Source organism: Coptis chinensis, chromosome 1, assembly GCF_015680905.1.
Source record: "Coptis chinensis isolate HL-2020 chromosome 1, ASM1568090v1, whole genome shotgun sequence".
NCBI classification, from domain to species: Eukaryota; Viridiplantae; Streptophyta; class Magnoliopsida; order Ranunculales; family Ranunculaceae; genus Coptis; species Coptis chinensis.
This window is the reverse complement of record NC_141456.1, coordinates 54,733,175-54,749,746: the sequence shown is the minus strand read 5'-3', so window position 1 is coordinate 54,749,746 and position 16,572 is coordinate 54,733,175.

The window sequence follows — 16,572 nt, the reverse complement described above, 5'->3', positions numbered from 1 at the left end:
AGCAGAAGTACCATAAGACGACCCGGTGAAACCAGAAGACGAACTATTACTACTAGATCCTCCCCATAACCTTTGGTTATATGCAATTCTTTCTTCTCTAGACATTTTTCCTATTTTTAGCTTGGTTGTGGGGAAGAAGATGGCTGTGTTGTTTGTTTGATCTAAAAGAAAGAAGAGTAAAACGAAATATGAAAGGTAAGGTCACATATGATAAGGTCACATGTGATACTTCGATTTTGGTCCACTTACCAATTGACAACACATTTTATTAGATTTTTGTTCACTCTCCAAGTGACAACACATTGTATCTAAATGTCTATCCAAATGTACCCTCAATAATTCCGATTTTGGTCCACTTACCAATTGACAACACATTTTATTAGATTTTTGTTCACTCTCCAAGTGACAACACATTGTATCCAAATGTCTATCCAAATGTACCCTCAATAATTCCTCCATAAAATTGCATTATTTGGAATAGTAAAATGTGCAGGGAGGAGGGCTTAAAAACCAGACGGGATGTTACATTCCGTCTCGGTCAAAACCCGTGACGGGATGTTACATTCGCCCGGCATCCCCATACACTATTCTGCCGAGGAACCCGAGGAACTTCACCTTGTGCAAAAATGAGTGATATTCCAAACTAAAAATTTTCTGTTTCAACAAAAACAGGAAATGAGTGAAACAAATATGAAACGAGTGAAACGAATGTGAAACGAGCGAAACGAATGTTCCATTTTTGGAAACATACGAACTTATAAATTTTAATTTTTTTTGCCATAACCTCATTTGTTTTATTGACATATTCATATCAAAAACCTGCTAATATACTTTGAAAATAATAAATAAGACAAACAACAATCATGAACAACACCCAAGTCTAACACAGAAACTCGGTAAAAAAACTAACTTATAATTTCTAAAAAAAATTGGACATAACCTCCTTTGTTTAATGACATATTCATATCCAAAATCATCAAAGAAAAACCTCGCTAATCAAAAAATTCATTACAAACAACAATCCCAAACGCCATAAGACAAGTAATGGGCTTACGGTTATTACAAACTACAAAAAAATCTCATCGAGACCTCCTCCCCTACAAGAGAAGTTCTTCGATCGAAGAGCTCTCCCCCCTACGCCGTTGTGCAGCTCTACGGTTGAGCTTGAGCTTGAGGTACTCCACTTCCAAAGATTCTCCAACTCTTGCACACGCGTCTCAAGCCGCAAAGTTCGACACGTTCTTCTTGTAAGCACTCAAAACTACGACGAGAGGACTCCATGAAGGACTCACACGATGGCATAACCGAGAGTCAGAGTTAAGGAGCTCGACCTTACTTCATCCTGTTTAACAAAACAAATGCAAGTTAGGGGTTATAGTGAATACTAATAATAACAAATCATAAATAAATTCAAATCATACTAACCTCGCTAATCGCTTTCGAATCAGATCTGACAAATCTGCTACCATCGCCAAGCATCTATTGGTAGAATAGGTATTCTCATATCTTGCCCCGAGAAGTAATCATGTCCAATGCCAAAGGTCATCATCATCAAATATCTGTGGAGATCTTTCGGCATCCGAATATCATGAAACACCTCGGCCGCGGATCGTGGGCAACTCCACTCCTCCGGGAAATGAATGTCGGGCCTCAATGCTCCGAAGTAACCCTTCAAAATTGGTGCCCCCCGTATAACGCACCTAGCAAGAGACCTCGACCAACCCTCTTCCAATATAAGTCATAATTCGCCCGTAAAACTGAAAGCTGATCGCGTCCGCCACTCATTTGGGTTTGCTCTATAGTGTGAAAGAACAAAAGGGGAAGAATATCGAGAGGTCGTCATATCCATAGGTGGTGGGTAAGGTATAACAATCTCTCCGGATACTTGCCGCCAACATCGCCCCCAAGGTACCATGCGTTGATCGACCCTATAAGTATCATTCGGCCGAGAGAAAGAAACCTTGCTCTATGACACATATATGATAGTCTCACGGTACTCATCGTTCTCTCGGAACATCGGAATATCCGCGATAAGTGGGTCTCGAAGATGAAGGACTCGCCCGGGGTTGCCACTCAATTCGACTAGCTCCTAAAAGCTCAATCTGGCGACGAAAGTGTTATGAATATTATGTGATAGGTCCCCATACCCCCTCTCGCCTACGATGAAGCCCCCATGCTTGAATACGTGGAATCAGGTCATGAGTCTCATCCTCTTCCAACCTCTTCAACACAGGATGCATCACACCGAAAATGCTCGTATTCACCAATACCGTCATCAATAGATAAAATACAATATCAATATATATATAAACATGTCAACATTAATAATTAGATAAATAAATGAAATGAAACAATAACTTAATAAATAAGACTTACCGGTATAATCCAAACAAAGCCGCACAAATTGCCTTTAGCGGCTTTCGCCTCAATCGCGAGGTCTAGCCCGGTAAAGGTATGCCATGGATGGATTGACCCAGTACCATAATCCCACATCCTCTCTACGCCCGAGACAGCCGCCATCCACCCGATACGTAAATAACTATCAAGATATCCAAATAATACCGCACCAACAAAGTAGAAGAGGAAGGCACGCATGACATACTCGTGGATCGACTCCTCACCAATATGATAGTCTTTTCGGCTTCTCCTTGAGTCTATTCAAATATCTCAAGTAAACCAACTCATATTTATAGCTCCTCCCTTTAAACCGCTTCACCGATAATCTCAAAAACTTCGCCTTGCTCATCATCTTCAACCAAATCAAAACCTTCAAAGAAACTCATCGCCCGTAGTAAAACCTCTAAAGTTTCATCAAAAGGAACGGCATCTCCATAACCAATTGGGATACCCGTGGAGCATTGTGAAATCAAGAGGGGTAATCCCAAGCTCACCCCATGGGAAATGAAATGTGTGGGTAGTTGGCCACCACCGCCAACTATCCCAAACAACAACGCCTCGATCATTTTGTCCCAAATTAGAATTCAAAAACTCCCAAATGGTGTGGCGGATATAATATCGGTAATCCGTGACAAAATTAGGATCCGTTTTTGATTTCATACAACGCCACCACGACATTAACATTTGAAAGTGCACAACGACTTTCCATAAGTGTACTTCCTACATTCAACAAACACGCAATAACGATATAATTACAAACTTTTTTTAAAAAAATAATACGACAAATTCAAACTAAAATAAACTAATATAAACTAATACAAATTCAAACTAAAAAATAATACGACAAATTCAAACTAAAATAAACTAATATAAACTAATACAAATTCAAACTAAAATAATAAACAAATTCAAACAACAACAAACTTGATATAAACTAACATAAATAATAATAATTAACATAAAAAAAAAAAATCAAAACTTATTTTGAGATTCCGCCACTCGATTTGCTACGGTCGGACCGATGTTGACGCTTAATGGTGGGTGGTCCTCGATTTCATTAACGCTGTGGAAAATTAAACCCAAGTTCATTTTCGTCCTCCCGCCCACATTACGCCGTTCTCGACGACGATCCTTTTGCCCCTTTTTTTTGGAAATTTTAACATTTCCAAACCATCGGGAATGCTCTACATGTGGTGAGGTTGGTGGGGATGGGTTGGGGGTGGAGAAGTCATTATGAATGGAAATTTGTGTTCAAAGGTTGTTAATGGAGGCTACAAAATCGAATTTTGGCTGGAAATGAAGTGAAAATGGAGCCTGCTTTCGCACCTGTTGATATTGAGCTATCGAGGCGGGATGTTACATCCCGCCTCGTTATAAAATATCGACGGGATGTTACATTCCGCCTCAGATTAAAACCTCCGCACGAATCCAACATCCCGTCCGAATATTTTTTTATCACCTCTGATTGCACAACTTCACTTTGTTTTTCACCGGTTGGTGAAAAGAGGGGTGAAAAGTGATGAGGTGGCGGTGATAGAGGGGAAAACTATGACTTGCATTGCAAATGCTCTTAAATGCTTTGAGGACAAAGCATGCTTCTTTGTTTGGGGGCATAGAAACACGGTAATTAAGACATCCGCTAGGATATAAATATATATAATATGCATTTGTTTTCTAGTTAAAATTTCAAAAATTCAAAAATATAAATAAATAAGTTATGCTATACACTTAGGAATATTGGTATTGTTTCTTTCTCCATGCTCTTAACAATCTAGAAGTCTCCGTGAGGCTGTTCAAGCGTTAGAATAATTGTTAGAAACTTAGGTTAATATATAGGTAATAATCTTTACATCTATCTATAAATATATTACATGAGTATCTATGATTGTTAGCAGTAAGTTTCTGAAATCTAGGCTAGAGTACTTATTCTACAAATCCTGTGAGAATATAGCCTAAAGCCTTATATGAGTGAAACATTTGAGAAATGACACAAGGGAGAAGTAAAATCCGGATAGAGAAATCACACGTCCACTTGCTTGATCACTAAACCATATCCTAAGCGAGAATTTAGGCCCTCTTTGGATCGATATAGCCAGAAATTCAAACCTATGAATTATTTTTCGCTAGTCGCCCCACTGAGCCTTTCATTAGCCCTTCCATAAACCATAATTCCTTTACCCTGTTACAAAAACAAAACAAAATAAAAAATAAATAAATCAACCTACCCAATTTAGAATAAGTCTGAGAATAGAATGATGAAGAAAGAAGAAGAGAAAAACCTGTGTAAACAAAAATTAGTTGTTGCTTCATAAAATAAAGAAAGAAGTTTCCATCCAGAGAAAAGAAAAATAAAAATAGAAATAAAATAAAAACTCCAAAAATAGAATAAAAGGGAGTCAAAAGCCAAAGAAAAGAAAAAGAAAAATATGGCTAAGGATGGAAATAAAGTGTAGAAGCAAAAGTAAATAACAAGGTTTTCTCTAGTTACATAATATGAAGACTCTATTATCTCAGACTTGTCCTTTTGTATATCCATTTCCTTCCTTCTTAAACCATCTCCTAATCCCCGTAACACCTAATAAAGACCTCTAGCTCAATTAGGAATAGGTTAGTGTGATAGTAAGTGGCAGTTGTGTTTGATCGACTCCGGCTTCCTTGTGTGTCATTGAGATTGTAAGGTAAAGTGTGCCCACCTGCATTAATTTGGAGTAGCTTAAACTTGAGAAAAAAAATCGAGTGTTGTTTCTTGACTATTATTGTGAGAACCTACTTAAGGACGCTTATTCCGAAGTTCTTTAAACAAACCCGCTAAACATTTTATAGTACTACTCATTGTGTATATGTTTATTGTAGATGATAGATTATTATGCATATATTAACTTAGGTTTTGACTTGGTTATTCTTATTCAATTGCTAGAGAGATGTATAGATAGTTGAGCATGAATAAGGAAATAATAGTTTTATTTTCTTAGTCGTTGTAGTATAGATGAAGTTTGTGAGTACCTTCATGGAAAACTCTCACGAGGCTATAACTCGTCCACTAGGGAATTCCTAGTGGTTTAAGGCCTTGTTGCATATGGTCAATGCAATCGCGACTCAGTAAACGAGAGTAGTTAGAACTCCATTTTTGGTCACTTATTCTAATTTCTCATCTTTGCTTGAGGACAAGCAAAAATGTTTTTGGGGGTGGTTTGATAAGAGCCCAAAAACTGTAGTTTTAACCCCTTAATAATCATCTTGTTAGACCAATTATGTGAATAATAAGTAAGAGTTAATACTGATTACGTGTTTTATGCATTTCAGGCTTCAAAGTCCATTATGTGCGAAATGTGCCACTTTAGCGAGATAAAGGAGCAAAAGTCGTGAGAACTTCGAATGCCATATCTTTGGACTCGGACCTCGGATTGAGGCCTACCTTATGTCAAAACGACCGGCTCGGAAAGAGCTTTGCAATGGTCCAAGCCTTGACCCAATCAGAGGAGCAGAAGTGGACGAAAAGTCTGTGGAAGCCAACTGTAGCTGAAGAGGCCTTTTTGGACTGAAAGAATTGGGTTTTGGGCCTGATTCTCTGGCCCAAAATATGGCTCCAAGCCCATGCACGATTTTTGGATCTGGATGTATAAAAACCAAAGCTTGCCTCATTGTTAATGGCAGTCAGGGGGCAGTTAGGTTAGGTAGATAGTTAGACCTAGATTAGTTAGCCTCCATTAATTAGTTTTAGAACTTAGTTTAATTAGTTTCAATTCATTGTAGTAGATTAAACCCTTGAATCTTGTTCTTCAATTTGATTAGATAAATAAAGTAGTATTCTTTATCAATTTCGATTTTGTCATTTCCAATTCTAGATCTAATTTCAATTCCTGTCTTTATTTCATTTTAGTCATTAAATTAGATTTCATTATTGTTTAAATTAAGTAAATTTCAATGCTTTATATTATGTTTAGATTTAATTTAAATGGAAATGATTAGGAATGATTCAAGGCTAAACCTCCATTAGAGGGGGTTGAGAAACCTTGATGAAAGCTTGATTCCAATTATCGGAGATTGTCGTAATTTCCTTTCCACTCTAGAAACGTTTAGTTCACCATGAGAATGGGTTTAATCGTTCACATGCTAATTATTAATTGGTAGAAATGCCATGTGTAATTAGGGATTAGGAAGAACCGATTGTTCTGCGTAGCAGTTCAATTCGGATTACGACGACTCGTCGCTAGTGGATTAAGTTGAGTTAAGGTGGAATCAATCCCCCTCTAACTCCTTAACATCGAATCAACGTAGCATTCCCTTAGTTGTCTGATAGTCGACTAGTTGCATTTCGTGGGTATTGCATCGTAGTATAATTCCCTTCGTAAAGCTCTCATTGACTTACGACTGATTTCTTAGACTTAGAAAACAATCCATGCTAGGGAACTAGGAGTGGAACGAACTTCCTACTCCACTTAGTGCAATTCGCATCGAGAGTAGAAGCTTTGATAATAGAGTGTAAAAGATTAGTTGTTAGTTTACTTACGTTGTGAATTCATCGTTCATTTCGTAGGTAGACTATTCATTTCACAGTTATCAATTATTTAGACTAGATCAGCCAATTAGGATTCCTCACTTGATGAATTAGGGTCTCCCCCCTAAATACACACACACACAAAAAGTCAAAGTGGGTTGACCAAAAAAAATTTGTGTGTATTTAGGGGGGAGACCCTAATTTCCCATCTAGTGGGGGGGAAATCCTAATTGGCTCATCTAGTAGGGGGGTAACACTAGTTCACCTAAAATATAAATAACTTAAACAGTCAAAAATCCCAATGTACATAAACAGTGTAAATAACTTAAACATCAAAACTCTGACAGAGTTCACCCAACTCTGATAGAATTCAAAACTCTGATAGAGTTCACCGGACTCTGACAGAGTTCACCAAATATGCTACTTCACCGAACTCTAGACAGAATTTAAAACTCTGACAGAGTTCACCGAATATGCTACTTCACCGAACTCTGACAGAATTTAAAACTCTGACAGAGTTCACCGAATATGCTACTTCACCGAACTCTAATGAATTTAAAACTCTGACAGAGTTCACCGAATATGCTACTTCACCGAACTCTGACAGAGTTCACCGAATATGCTACTTCACCGAACTCTGACAGAATTTAAAACTCTGACAGAGTTCACCGACTATGCTACTTCACCGAACTTCCCACTGCCCATCATGGTCTTAAACTCGTCAAAATTAACACACCCATCCCCATCTCTATCAACATTCTTAATCATCTTCTAACAATCACTAACACTACAATTTTGTCCCAAACTCTTATACACCATATGTAACTCATTAACAGAAATCAAGCCATTCTTATCTTTATCATACATATCAAGGTAAATCAAAACTATCAAGATATATCACTTCAAAATAGCACACAGGAATTATGTAAAGAACGAGCACCTCACAAATAGCACGCCATTACAAAAACAGAACCAAGCTAATTAAACAACAAATCCAAGAGAAGTTACAATATAAACAACGTATTCTAAGTTTATTTCAAACGAATCCAAGCTAAATAAACAACAAATCAAACGAATTAAAAGTGGAAAAATACCTTAATCCATAAGCCAAATACGGTTTGGAGAAGAAGAAGCCGAGAGAGAGAGACGGTTCTCCAATTTCGCGATGATTAAAAATTTCGTGTTTTTTGAATTTTTCAATAACACGAAATGTTGAAATATCTGAAATTTTGGGTGAATTAGATCATCAGATCTTGAGGCGAGATCAGACGGCTGAGAAGAAGAGTGAGATAAGAGTGGCAGATTTAGAGTGGCACTCTAGACAAACTGTATATATATATATATCAACCCGGCTCCTAAAAGGACCTTAAATAAATACCAAATCTAAAACACCCACAATTTTACCTACAAAACGAGTTGAATTTTTATAGAGATGTTCTTTATAGTTAGTAGATCATATGCACAAAAGATTAGGGTTTAAATCATTTTGTAGGTGAAGTTTTTGATATTTTAGATTTGGTACTTATTTAAGGTCCTTTTAGGAGCCGGACTATATATATGACATACGGAATTGACATGTACAATTCTATCTACCTATGCGATGAAATAAGACTTGATTTTCTGGAGATGTGATCTCCACAATATGGAGATTATCTCTGAAAAAAATCAACTCTTTTGAACATGTATAATTTTACTAAAAATTGAGTTCAAATTTGAAATTTATATGACGGTTTATAATTTTAACACTCTTTTGACAAGACTAGACACATCTGATTGAGCTGATTTTTTGTGAATATATTATCTATGGTAGGGAGATAATATCTATAAAAAATCAGCCCTTAGAGCAATGTGCAAGCCCACTTTTGAATTGCATATGTTAATTCCGTATGTCATTGTTGTATATATATATATATATACGGGCTGGCTACGTCGACATACAGAATTGACATACGGAATTGACATACGCAATCCTATCTACTAAAAAATCAACTCTTTTGAACATGTCTAACCCTACCAAAAATTGAGTTCAAATTAGAAATTTATCTGACGGTCCAGAATTTTAACACTTTTTTGACAAGACTAGACACATCCGATTGAACTGATTTTTTGTGGAGATATTATCCATGGTAGGGAGATAATATCTACAAAAAATCAGCCCTTAGAACAATGTGCAAGTCCGCTTTTAAATTGTATATGTCAATTCCGTATGTTATTTCTATATGTCGACGTAACCGGCCCGATATATATATCGTAAGTTATCAACTTGCAGCGAGCACCAACCCACACTCGTTTGTGTGACCAAGAGAGCGTTTGGAGTACTCGTTCTTTAGTTATTCTGGTGAAACTTTGTGGTATTCACATTGGTAGAAAATCCGCCAATGTAAATGTGACATTGACGTTTGTCTCCATCCATTCATGCATATCTCTTCAAAGTCCAAACTATATTAGCAGATTAATTTTCAGATAGGGTTTGTACCCTACCCAAAAACCATGCGTTGATGACTGATGATACAAACCTTATTAGCACGTGCCTACGAACCCGGTTTTGCTGTCCCAAAAGATTGGCTGTCCAACTGTCCAACCAAGCCCATGGCCCAGGCAAGGATTTTTGGACTGAAACATAAATTTTATGTCTTTGGTTGATACAAAAAAGTCGGCTTAACAACATTTACAACTATATAATGTGCTTGTCACAGTCACACAAACTTCATCGGAATCACCATAATTTAATTAGTCAATTCAGTGTCAGATCTTCGGCACATAATATACACTAGGATCTGCGGAAAGTTTAAGATCGAAAATATAAATTGAAACAAACTTCGAGTATTTTGTCTGCCTTTCTAAATTTACTGAGTATTATGCACGTGCAGACGCACGTGTGTGATATGGAGCTCACAATTTTTTTTTGCAATAAACATGTTGCAGCCAACTGTTTTTTTTCGATTTCTCTTTATAACTTGCAACACAACACTTCGGACAAAACAACTATTGAAATTTAATAATTTAAAGAGAAATAAAACCGTCCAAAAAATATGGACCAAGAGTTACATATAAAATATTATAAACTAGTGTTGCGGGAGTGTAGGTCAGACCGTCAGAGTCATGATTTTTAAAATAGCAAAAGATGAATGATGGAGCAAGAGGTTTATAACTTGGCAAAGAAGATTAGGATTTTTTTCGTACTTGAGATGTTAGTACTTTAGATTTTATATATATATATATATACGGTTAGGCTAGGATGACATATTTAGGGTGACATACATAGAGTGACATACCATTGTTCATGTCCTAAAAGCCCAGCCCACGAACTAACAAAACACAAAACAGATTTTGTGTTTACAAACCTTCGTCAAAAACACAGTTCAAACTTAGAACGCATAATTCAAACCAAACTCCACAATCTAAACTCCAAATTGATCACCCCACTCTGGCATCCCACTCCGACATCTCCCGTCATCGCAAGCTTGCTTTTTTCAGGTTAGTTACTTCCCTAGTTTTGGTATTTTTCGAGTTTTGTTATAGTAATGGTATCAATATTTTGGTATCAATGTTCACGACATTTGGAGTTTAGAGTGTGGACTGTAGTTGAACAATACCGTCTTTAAAACTAGTCTACAAACCAAACGATTCATGGAACCCATTCAGTCTTGTTGTCAAAACTGGTATGCGTCCTTTTGGTTCACCTATTTATGGTTCACGACATTTGGAGTACCAAAAATTGAAATGAGAAGGTTAGTAGCCATTAGAGATAACTTTCAGTTGATATATATTGCATGAAAGGTTGATATATAAACCATTATATCAAAACTCCGGATACTATATCAAAAAAAGTTTCATGAACAAATCTTGTAAGCGAAAATGAGAAGGCTATTGTATCACCTTTCCCTTGTTTTGGTAGTTTTCAGTTTCAGTTTTGATATACTGGTATTGTATCAATCTTCAAGCTTGCCAACTAACATGATATAAGGGATATATGGTTAGGCTAGTACTATATCAAAAAATGTGTCAGTAATACTAAAAAAAACCTTTTGATGAATATCAGTTTTTGGTCCATGATTGAAATGGATATAAGGTTTATTTGAAATGGATATAAGGTTTATTTGAAGGTCCATGATTGAAAGGGATATCCATTTCAAACTAACCTGATATAAGGGATATACGAAGGTTTATCAATTTGGATATCAGTTTAGGCTAGAATATCAGTTTATCAATTTACCTCTCAAAAAATGTGTCATACTTAGCGTGTCATACTTAGCGTGACATACTAAACCAATGACATACTTAGCAGACGAATGACAAGGTAAAGAAGCATGAATCAAGCATGAGCTCTCAAAACTCAATAAACTGATATTCTTCCTTTCTTTCATTCGTCTGTTTCATTGGTTTATATATTGTTTTAGTCTCCCTTGTCATGCTAGTCTGATGTTGAATTTACCATGCAGGTATTATATAGTCTTGATATAATGGCTGGTGTTCATTGCGACACCGATATGAATCTAATAGAAATCGAAGAAGATATAGTTGGTTCTTCGTCTACTAAATCTCCTGTTCAAAGCACGCCGATATTAGTTGCTCCGTATGTAGGTATGGCTTTTAGAAGTATTGACGAGGCAAAGACTTACTACAGAGAGTATGGTCAACAAGAGGGATTTGAGACTCGTGTTCGGACGACGGAGAAGAAGGGAACTGATGTGAATGTGGTTACTAATTGTTTATTTGTTTGCGCACGTGAAGGTGCCCCTAACAAGAGAGATTCAGTGAGATTAAGAAATACATCGACTATCCGGTGCGGTTGCGAAGCTAAAATGCGTGTTAAGAAAAGACTACATGAAGAGATATACGATGTCAGCATTGCTCATAATGAACATAGCCATAGTTGCGTGACTCCAGCGAAGAGAATTTGTATGAAAATTAACAAAACTATGCCTGAAGCAGCAAAGAGCTTGACTGAGATTTTCAGTGATAACAATTTACCTGTTGGGAAAGTGGCATCTGTTTTTCATGGGGAGGAAGTTGGGTTTACAAAGAAGGATTGTTGGAACCATCATTATGGTTTGTCGAGAAAGATGCCTAAAGAAGGTGATGTAACAGCCGTGCTAAACTATTTTATGCAGAGGAGTGCGGAGGATCCCCAATTCTACTACGCCATTGATCTAGATCAAAATGGGACTGCACTAAACTTTTTCTGGGTTGATGGGAGGTCTCGAGTCCAGTATGAATACTTTGGGGATGTTGTCTCTTTTGATACCACATATCGTACGAATGCATACTCTATGCCTTTTGCCCCTTTTACTGGAGTCAACCATCATTTGCAGTCGATTCAGTTTGGTTGCGCGTTGTTGCTTGATGAGACAGAACATACATTCATATGGCTGTTTAAGGCTTGGCTTGCAGCCATGGGTGGTCGTGCGCCAACTGCAATTATCATCGACGGGGGATAGAGCGATGACTGCAGCCATTGCTAAAGTGTTTCCTGATACTCGTCATCGTTACTGTCTTTGGCATGTTATGCAGAAATTCCAAGATAAGCTGTCCTTTACTAAAATTGAGACATTGGTAACTGACCTGAAGAATACTATTTCTTTCTCGTATATGATTGCTGATTTTGAAAGAAGATGGTGTACAATCATAGAGAAGAACGAGTTGTCCGAAAATCGTTGGTTTGAGAAATATATAATATTCGGGAGAAATGGGTTCCTTGTTATCTCAGTGACACCTTTTTTGCTGGTATGCATACGACTGGGAGAAGTGAATCGATGAACTCTCATTATGACCAATTTGTCAATTCGAGAACTACACTGATGGAGTTTGTACATGGTAATGAGAAGTCTCTGGCTTCGATTGCTAGGAATGAAAGAGATTCGATTACGCACCGAGCATAGTTCACTTAATTGTGGCTGAAGATGCTTTCCTCCTTATGCATGCTGCGAAGGTCTATACGATTAGAGTATTCAATAAATTTAAGGAGCAATACCAGAAGGCAAAGATGGAGTACAAAATTGATGGGGAACAGATTGACAGGTATGGAACTGGAAGCTACATGGTGAAATGGAGAGACCCGCTGAAGAAGTCTGTTTGGAGAGTGAGTTTCGATAGAGGAACTTTAGAGGGAGACTGCGAATGCAAGTACTTTCAGTTTATGGGGTTGCTTTGTGGTCATATGTTAAAGGTTTTTATGCGTTATGAGATTGAAGAGATTCCAAGGCATTTTCTTTTGAAGCGGTGGATGCAAAAGGCAAACACGTATAGAGCGGAGTTTGATACTGGATTAGTGGCCGGCCATGAAAACCATGAACCTTTGAGAGTGGCTCATTGTATCAAGGTTGCTTCTCAATTGGCTTACATTGCATCGCATACTGTTGAGGGTTATTCATATTTTATAGAAAAGATTGGAGAAATGGCTATTGGAGTTTCAAAGTTTAATGAAACTTCTTGCGAAGGAGATGCATATAATGAAGAGCCTCCAGTTGCAGAGCCTTCAATTCCTCGATTCGCGAGCCTTCAATTCCTTGATTCGCAGAGCCTTCAATTCCTTCGGTTAATACCTCACGGGTTATTTGATTTTAATGTTTAATGTTATTTGATTTTAATGTTTAATTTGATATAAATATTTTTTTATTTTGATTTTCAAATCTTTATTTCAGATATTGATTTTGAATCCCAACATTTCTCAAACAAAAGGGAGGGGAAGAAGAGCGAGGAGAGATTTCAATCTCCGGGGAGATAGCCCTAAACAATCCGGGGAAGAATGTGTAAATCTCTGTAGAAAGATTGCTAAGCATGACTCGAGAAATTGTCGAGAGAAAAATAACAAGTAATCTGTGAAATGTAAGTATTTTTTGTGTTGTCAATACTTTCCACTATTGTATGACTTTCTTGATGTATTCTTAGAAGTATGGAAGTATTAGAGGCATGTTTTTTTCATTTTGTTGTATAAATATCCATAACGGGATGGCCTTCGGACATATGAGATCCCCGAGGCTTATGCATTTTATATTTTCCTTGATGCATTTTATATTTTCCTTGGACGTGGTTCTTAGAACAAATAGAAATAAGCGTGAACTATGATGTTTTTAATATGCAATTTTGAATTTTGATACTTATTTGTATTGATTTGTCTTTAATCAGCGATCCGACAAAGGTTATGTACTTGCGATTGTAAGATCTATGGTGGCTTTAAATCTTCATAACTATGGAAGTTGAAGCCAGAGTATCTGGAAAAGGTACGTTCTTGGCTAGCAGGAGATCTAACTAGACATAATGATATTTAGACTATGCGGTTTCAAATCTATGTTTGAAGCTAAGTAGATTTAGTCGATCCTAGTGGAGTCTTTCTACTTACTAGTATAAGTTGTATTGTTAGTTGATATATACTCTCACATATGGAGGAGCATTTCTGTGTTCTAAACAAATAGATATATTAGATACTTGTTGTTGTAAATCTTGAATGTGGGAGGTTTTTGTACTTCAATTATATGTTAGGATTCATGTGTACCTAAAAGTTTGAAGTCTAATGGTTAGATATTAATCCGACATATAAAGACCCACTGAGAGTGGATCCGAGTATTAGGGGCAATAAAGTGTGTCTTAGCGTAAGTAACAAACAGAGGATGTTCTTTCACATTAAGTACAGGGTGGCGGTTTGTTTAGTGCTTGACATGGTTGGCACTCCATGAAGTGATCATAGTTTGCCTTCATGAGTTCTTTTCTGAAGAAGTAATATAAAGAGCATAGTGTTCTAAAGTGCAGCTAAGACTAACCTAACCGCAGAGTAGCTAGGTTGGTTTTGAATATAGGCTGGTTTAAGTCTCTGAAGGGGTAAGCTAGATTGAATGACTTGGTATGACTTCCAAGTCATTGAGTACAAGCGAGTGAGTAGAGAGGATTTGCGTCGAGTTAGTTTTGGTAGTGTTGGCCGAAGAGGACATTGCAATTGGAAGCTATAGTGGCATTTGGCCTTTTATATGTCGGTGTTTTACTGTGAACATATATATATATGCTTATGTTGATTGGCCTTTTATGTTATGTGAAGTATCATCGACAAATTAGAAATGGAGAATTCTATCATTGTATATGCTTCAAAGTATTAAGTAAAAGAAAATTTTCCTTCTGTTGATATTATGGATTTTTTTTTTGCTTTACTAAGATGATTCTTCTGACAGATCAATGGAAAAAACAAGCTCAGTGGTGGCCAACCCCCTGAGGTCTTTGTAAGAGCTTTTCAGGCAGCTGCCTAAATCAATGTAACTAGGGTGCATTTGTTGGTGATTTGTACCTTACCTTTGTTCAGCTTTGAAAAATAAATTGGTTTGGATTCGAGGACGTAGTTGTTTATGTACTCTATTGAAGCATTCTGTCTCCGGGCATATTATGTATTCTATTGAAGCATTCTGTCTCCGGGCATATTGAAACGGATTGCGCATTTTGGGATGTAATGGTGATTTTAACATGACATTTGTCTATTGTGATATAGTAGCTAACCATAATTCTTAACTGAAATTTAGTCAACTTAAAGCTCTTCGGTTTGCATTAAGCCAAGCAAATACAAATTGAACTGCACTGCCGACGAGCTGATATAATGTCATTGATGGCCACTTACATTCCTGAGAGGATTGTGATTCCAGTGTACGCTTTGCAACTACCAAATAGTGCGTGTAATAAAAATTTGAAGGATGTACATGAATGCTCATTGAGCGCCAAGTCCAGAATTGAATAATCTTAGAATGTGTTTGATTTGTAGGAATATAGTTTGGTATGTATATTTTGTATTGTCAGAATACAATTCTTCTGCATTGTCAGAAGTTTGGTATGTATATTTTGTAAGGACTCCAACATCTGATTCTGTAGCACCTTCTGTTCATCATGCCGAAATAATGGTGTAAGCGATGAATTAGTGATGATAATTCATAATGACTCATTAGTGATATATTCTCTAATTCTCCATTTGTATATACCTGGCCACCTATGTAAGAAAAGAGGATGATCATGCAAGGCATACAACAACACATACACGGCAAAGCAACAAGGTAAAAGATGGCATGCATTGCAAGAAATACTACAACCAACTTGCACAAATTTACTTAAACTATTAGAGAGTGATCAAACAAATGGCAATGAATTAGCTAGTGGTTCAAAGATAAATAAACAAAATGGATGTGTGCAATAAATTAATAGGCATAATAAGCAGTTGACTTAAATTATTGCATACCAATAGAGACGGGGAGCATAGTACTGCGGGAGGTAACCACCAGATACTATCCAGTAAATTCCAATAATCCACCACGCAAATAAGTTAAACAGCCATCTAAGCTAGAAGCAACAGAAACCATGTTTCCGACATCAAAGGTTTACTAAAAAGAGACAAATTTAAGGAATAATGCACTATATATATAGCAGCAAGCCTGCAAAGAGTACTCTCTCCAACTACTACAACAACAACAATACTAAATACTAACAACAGAGGTACATAGACGTCAGTGAAGAATTTTTTGTCAGACATTCATACTGTTTCATTCGGTTGTTGAAGATCACATCGACAGCAAATTGATTCGTTGCATACCATCCAGTATTTGAGAATACCCCTTCAACATTCTCAAGTACACATATTGGTCCAAAGACTAATACTCTTACATTCCTTGAGCATATCCTCATTGAATTTGGGAGGAAGGTCATGTACA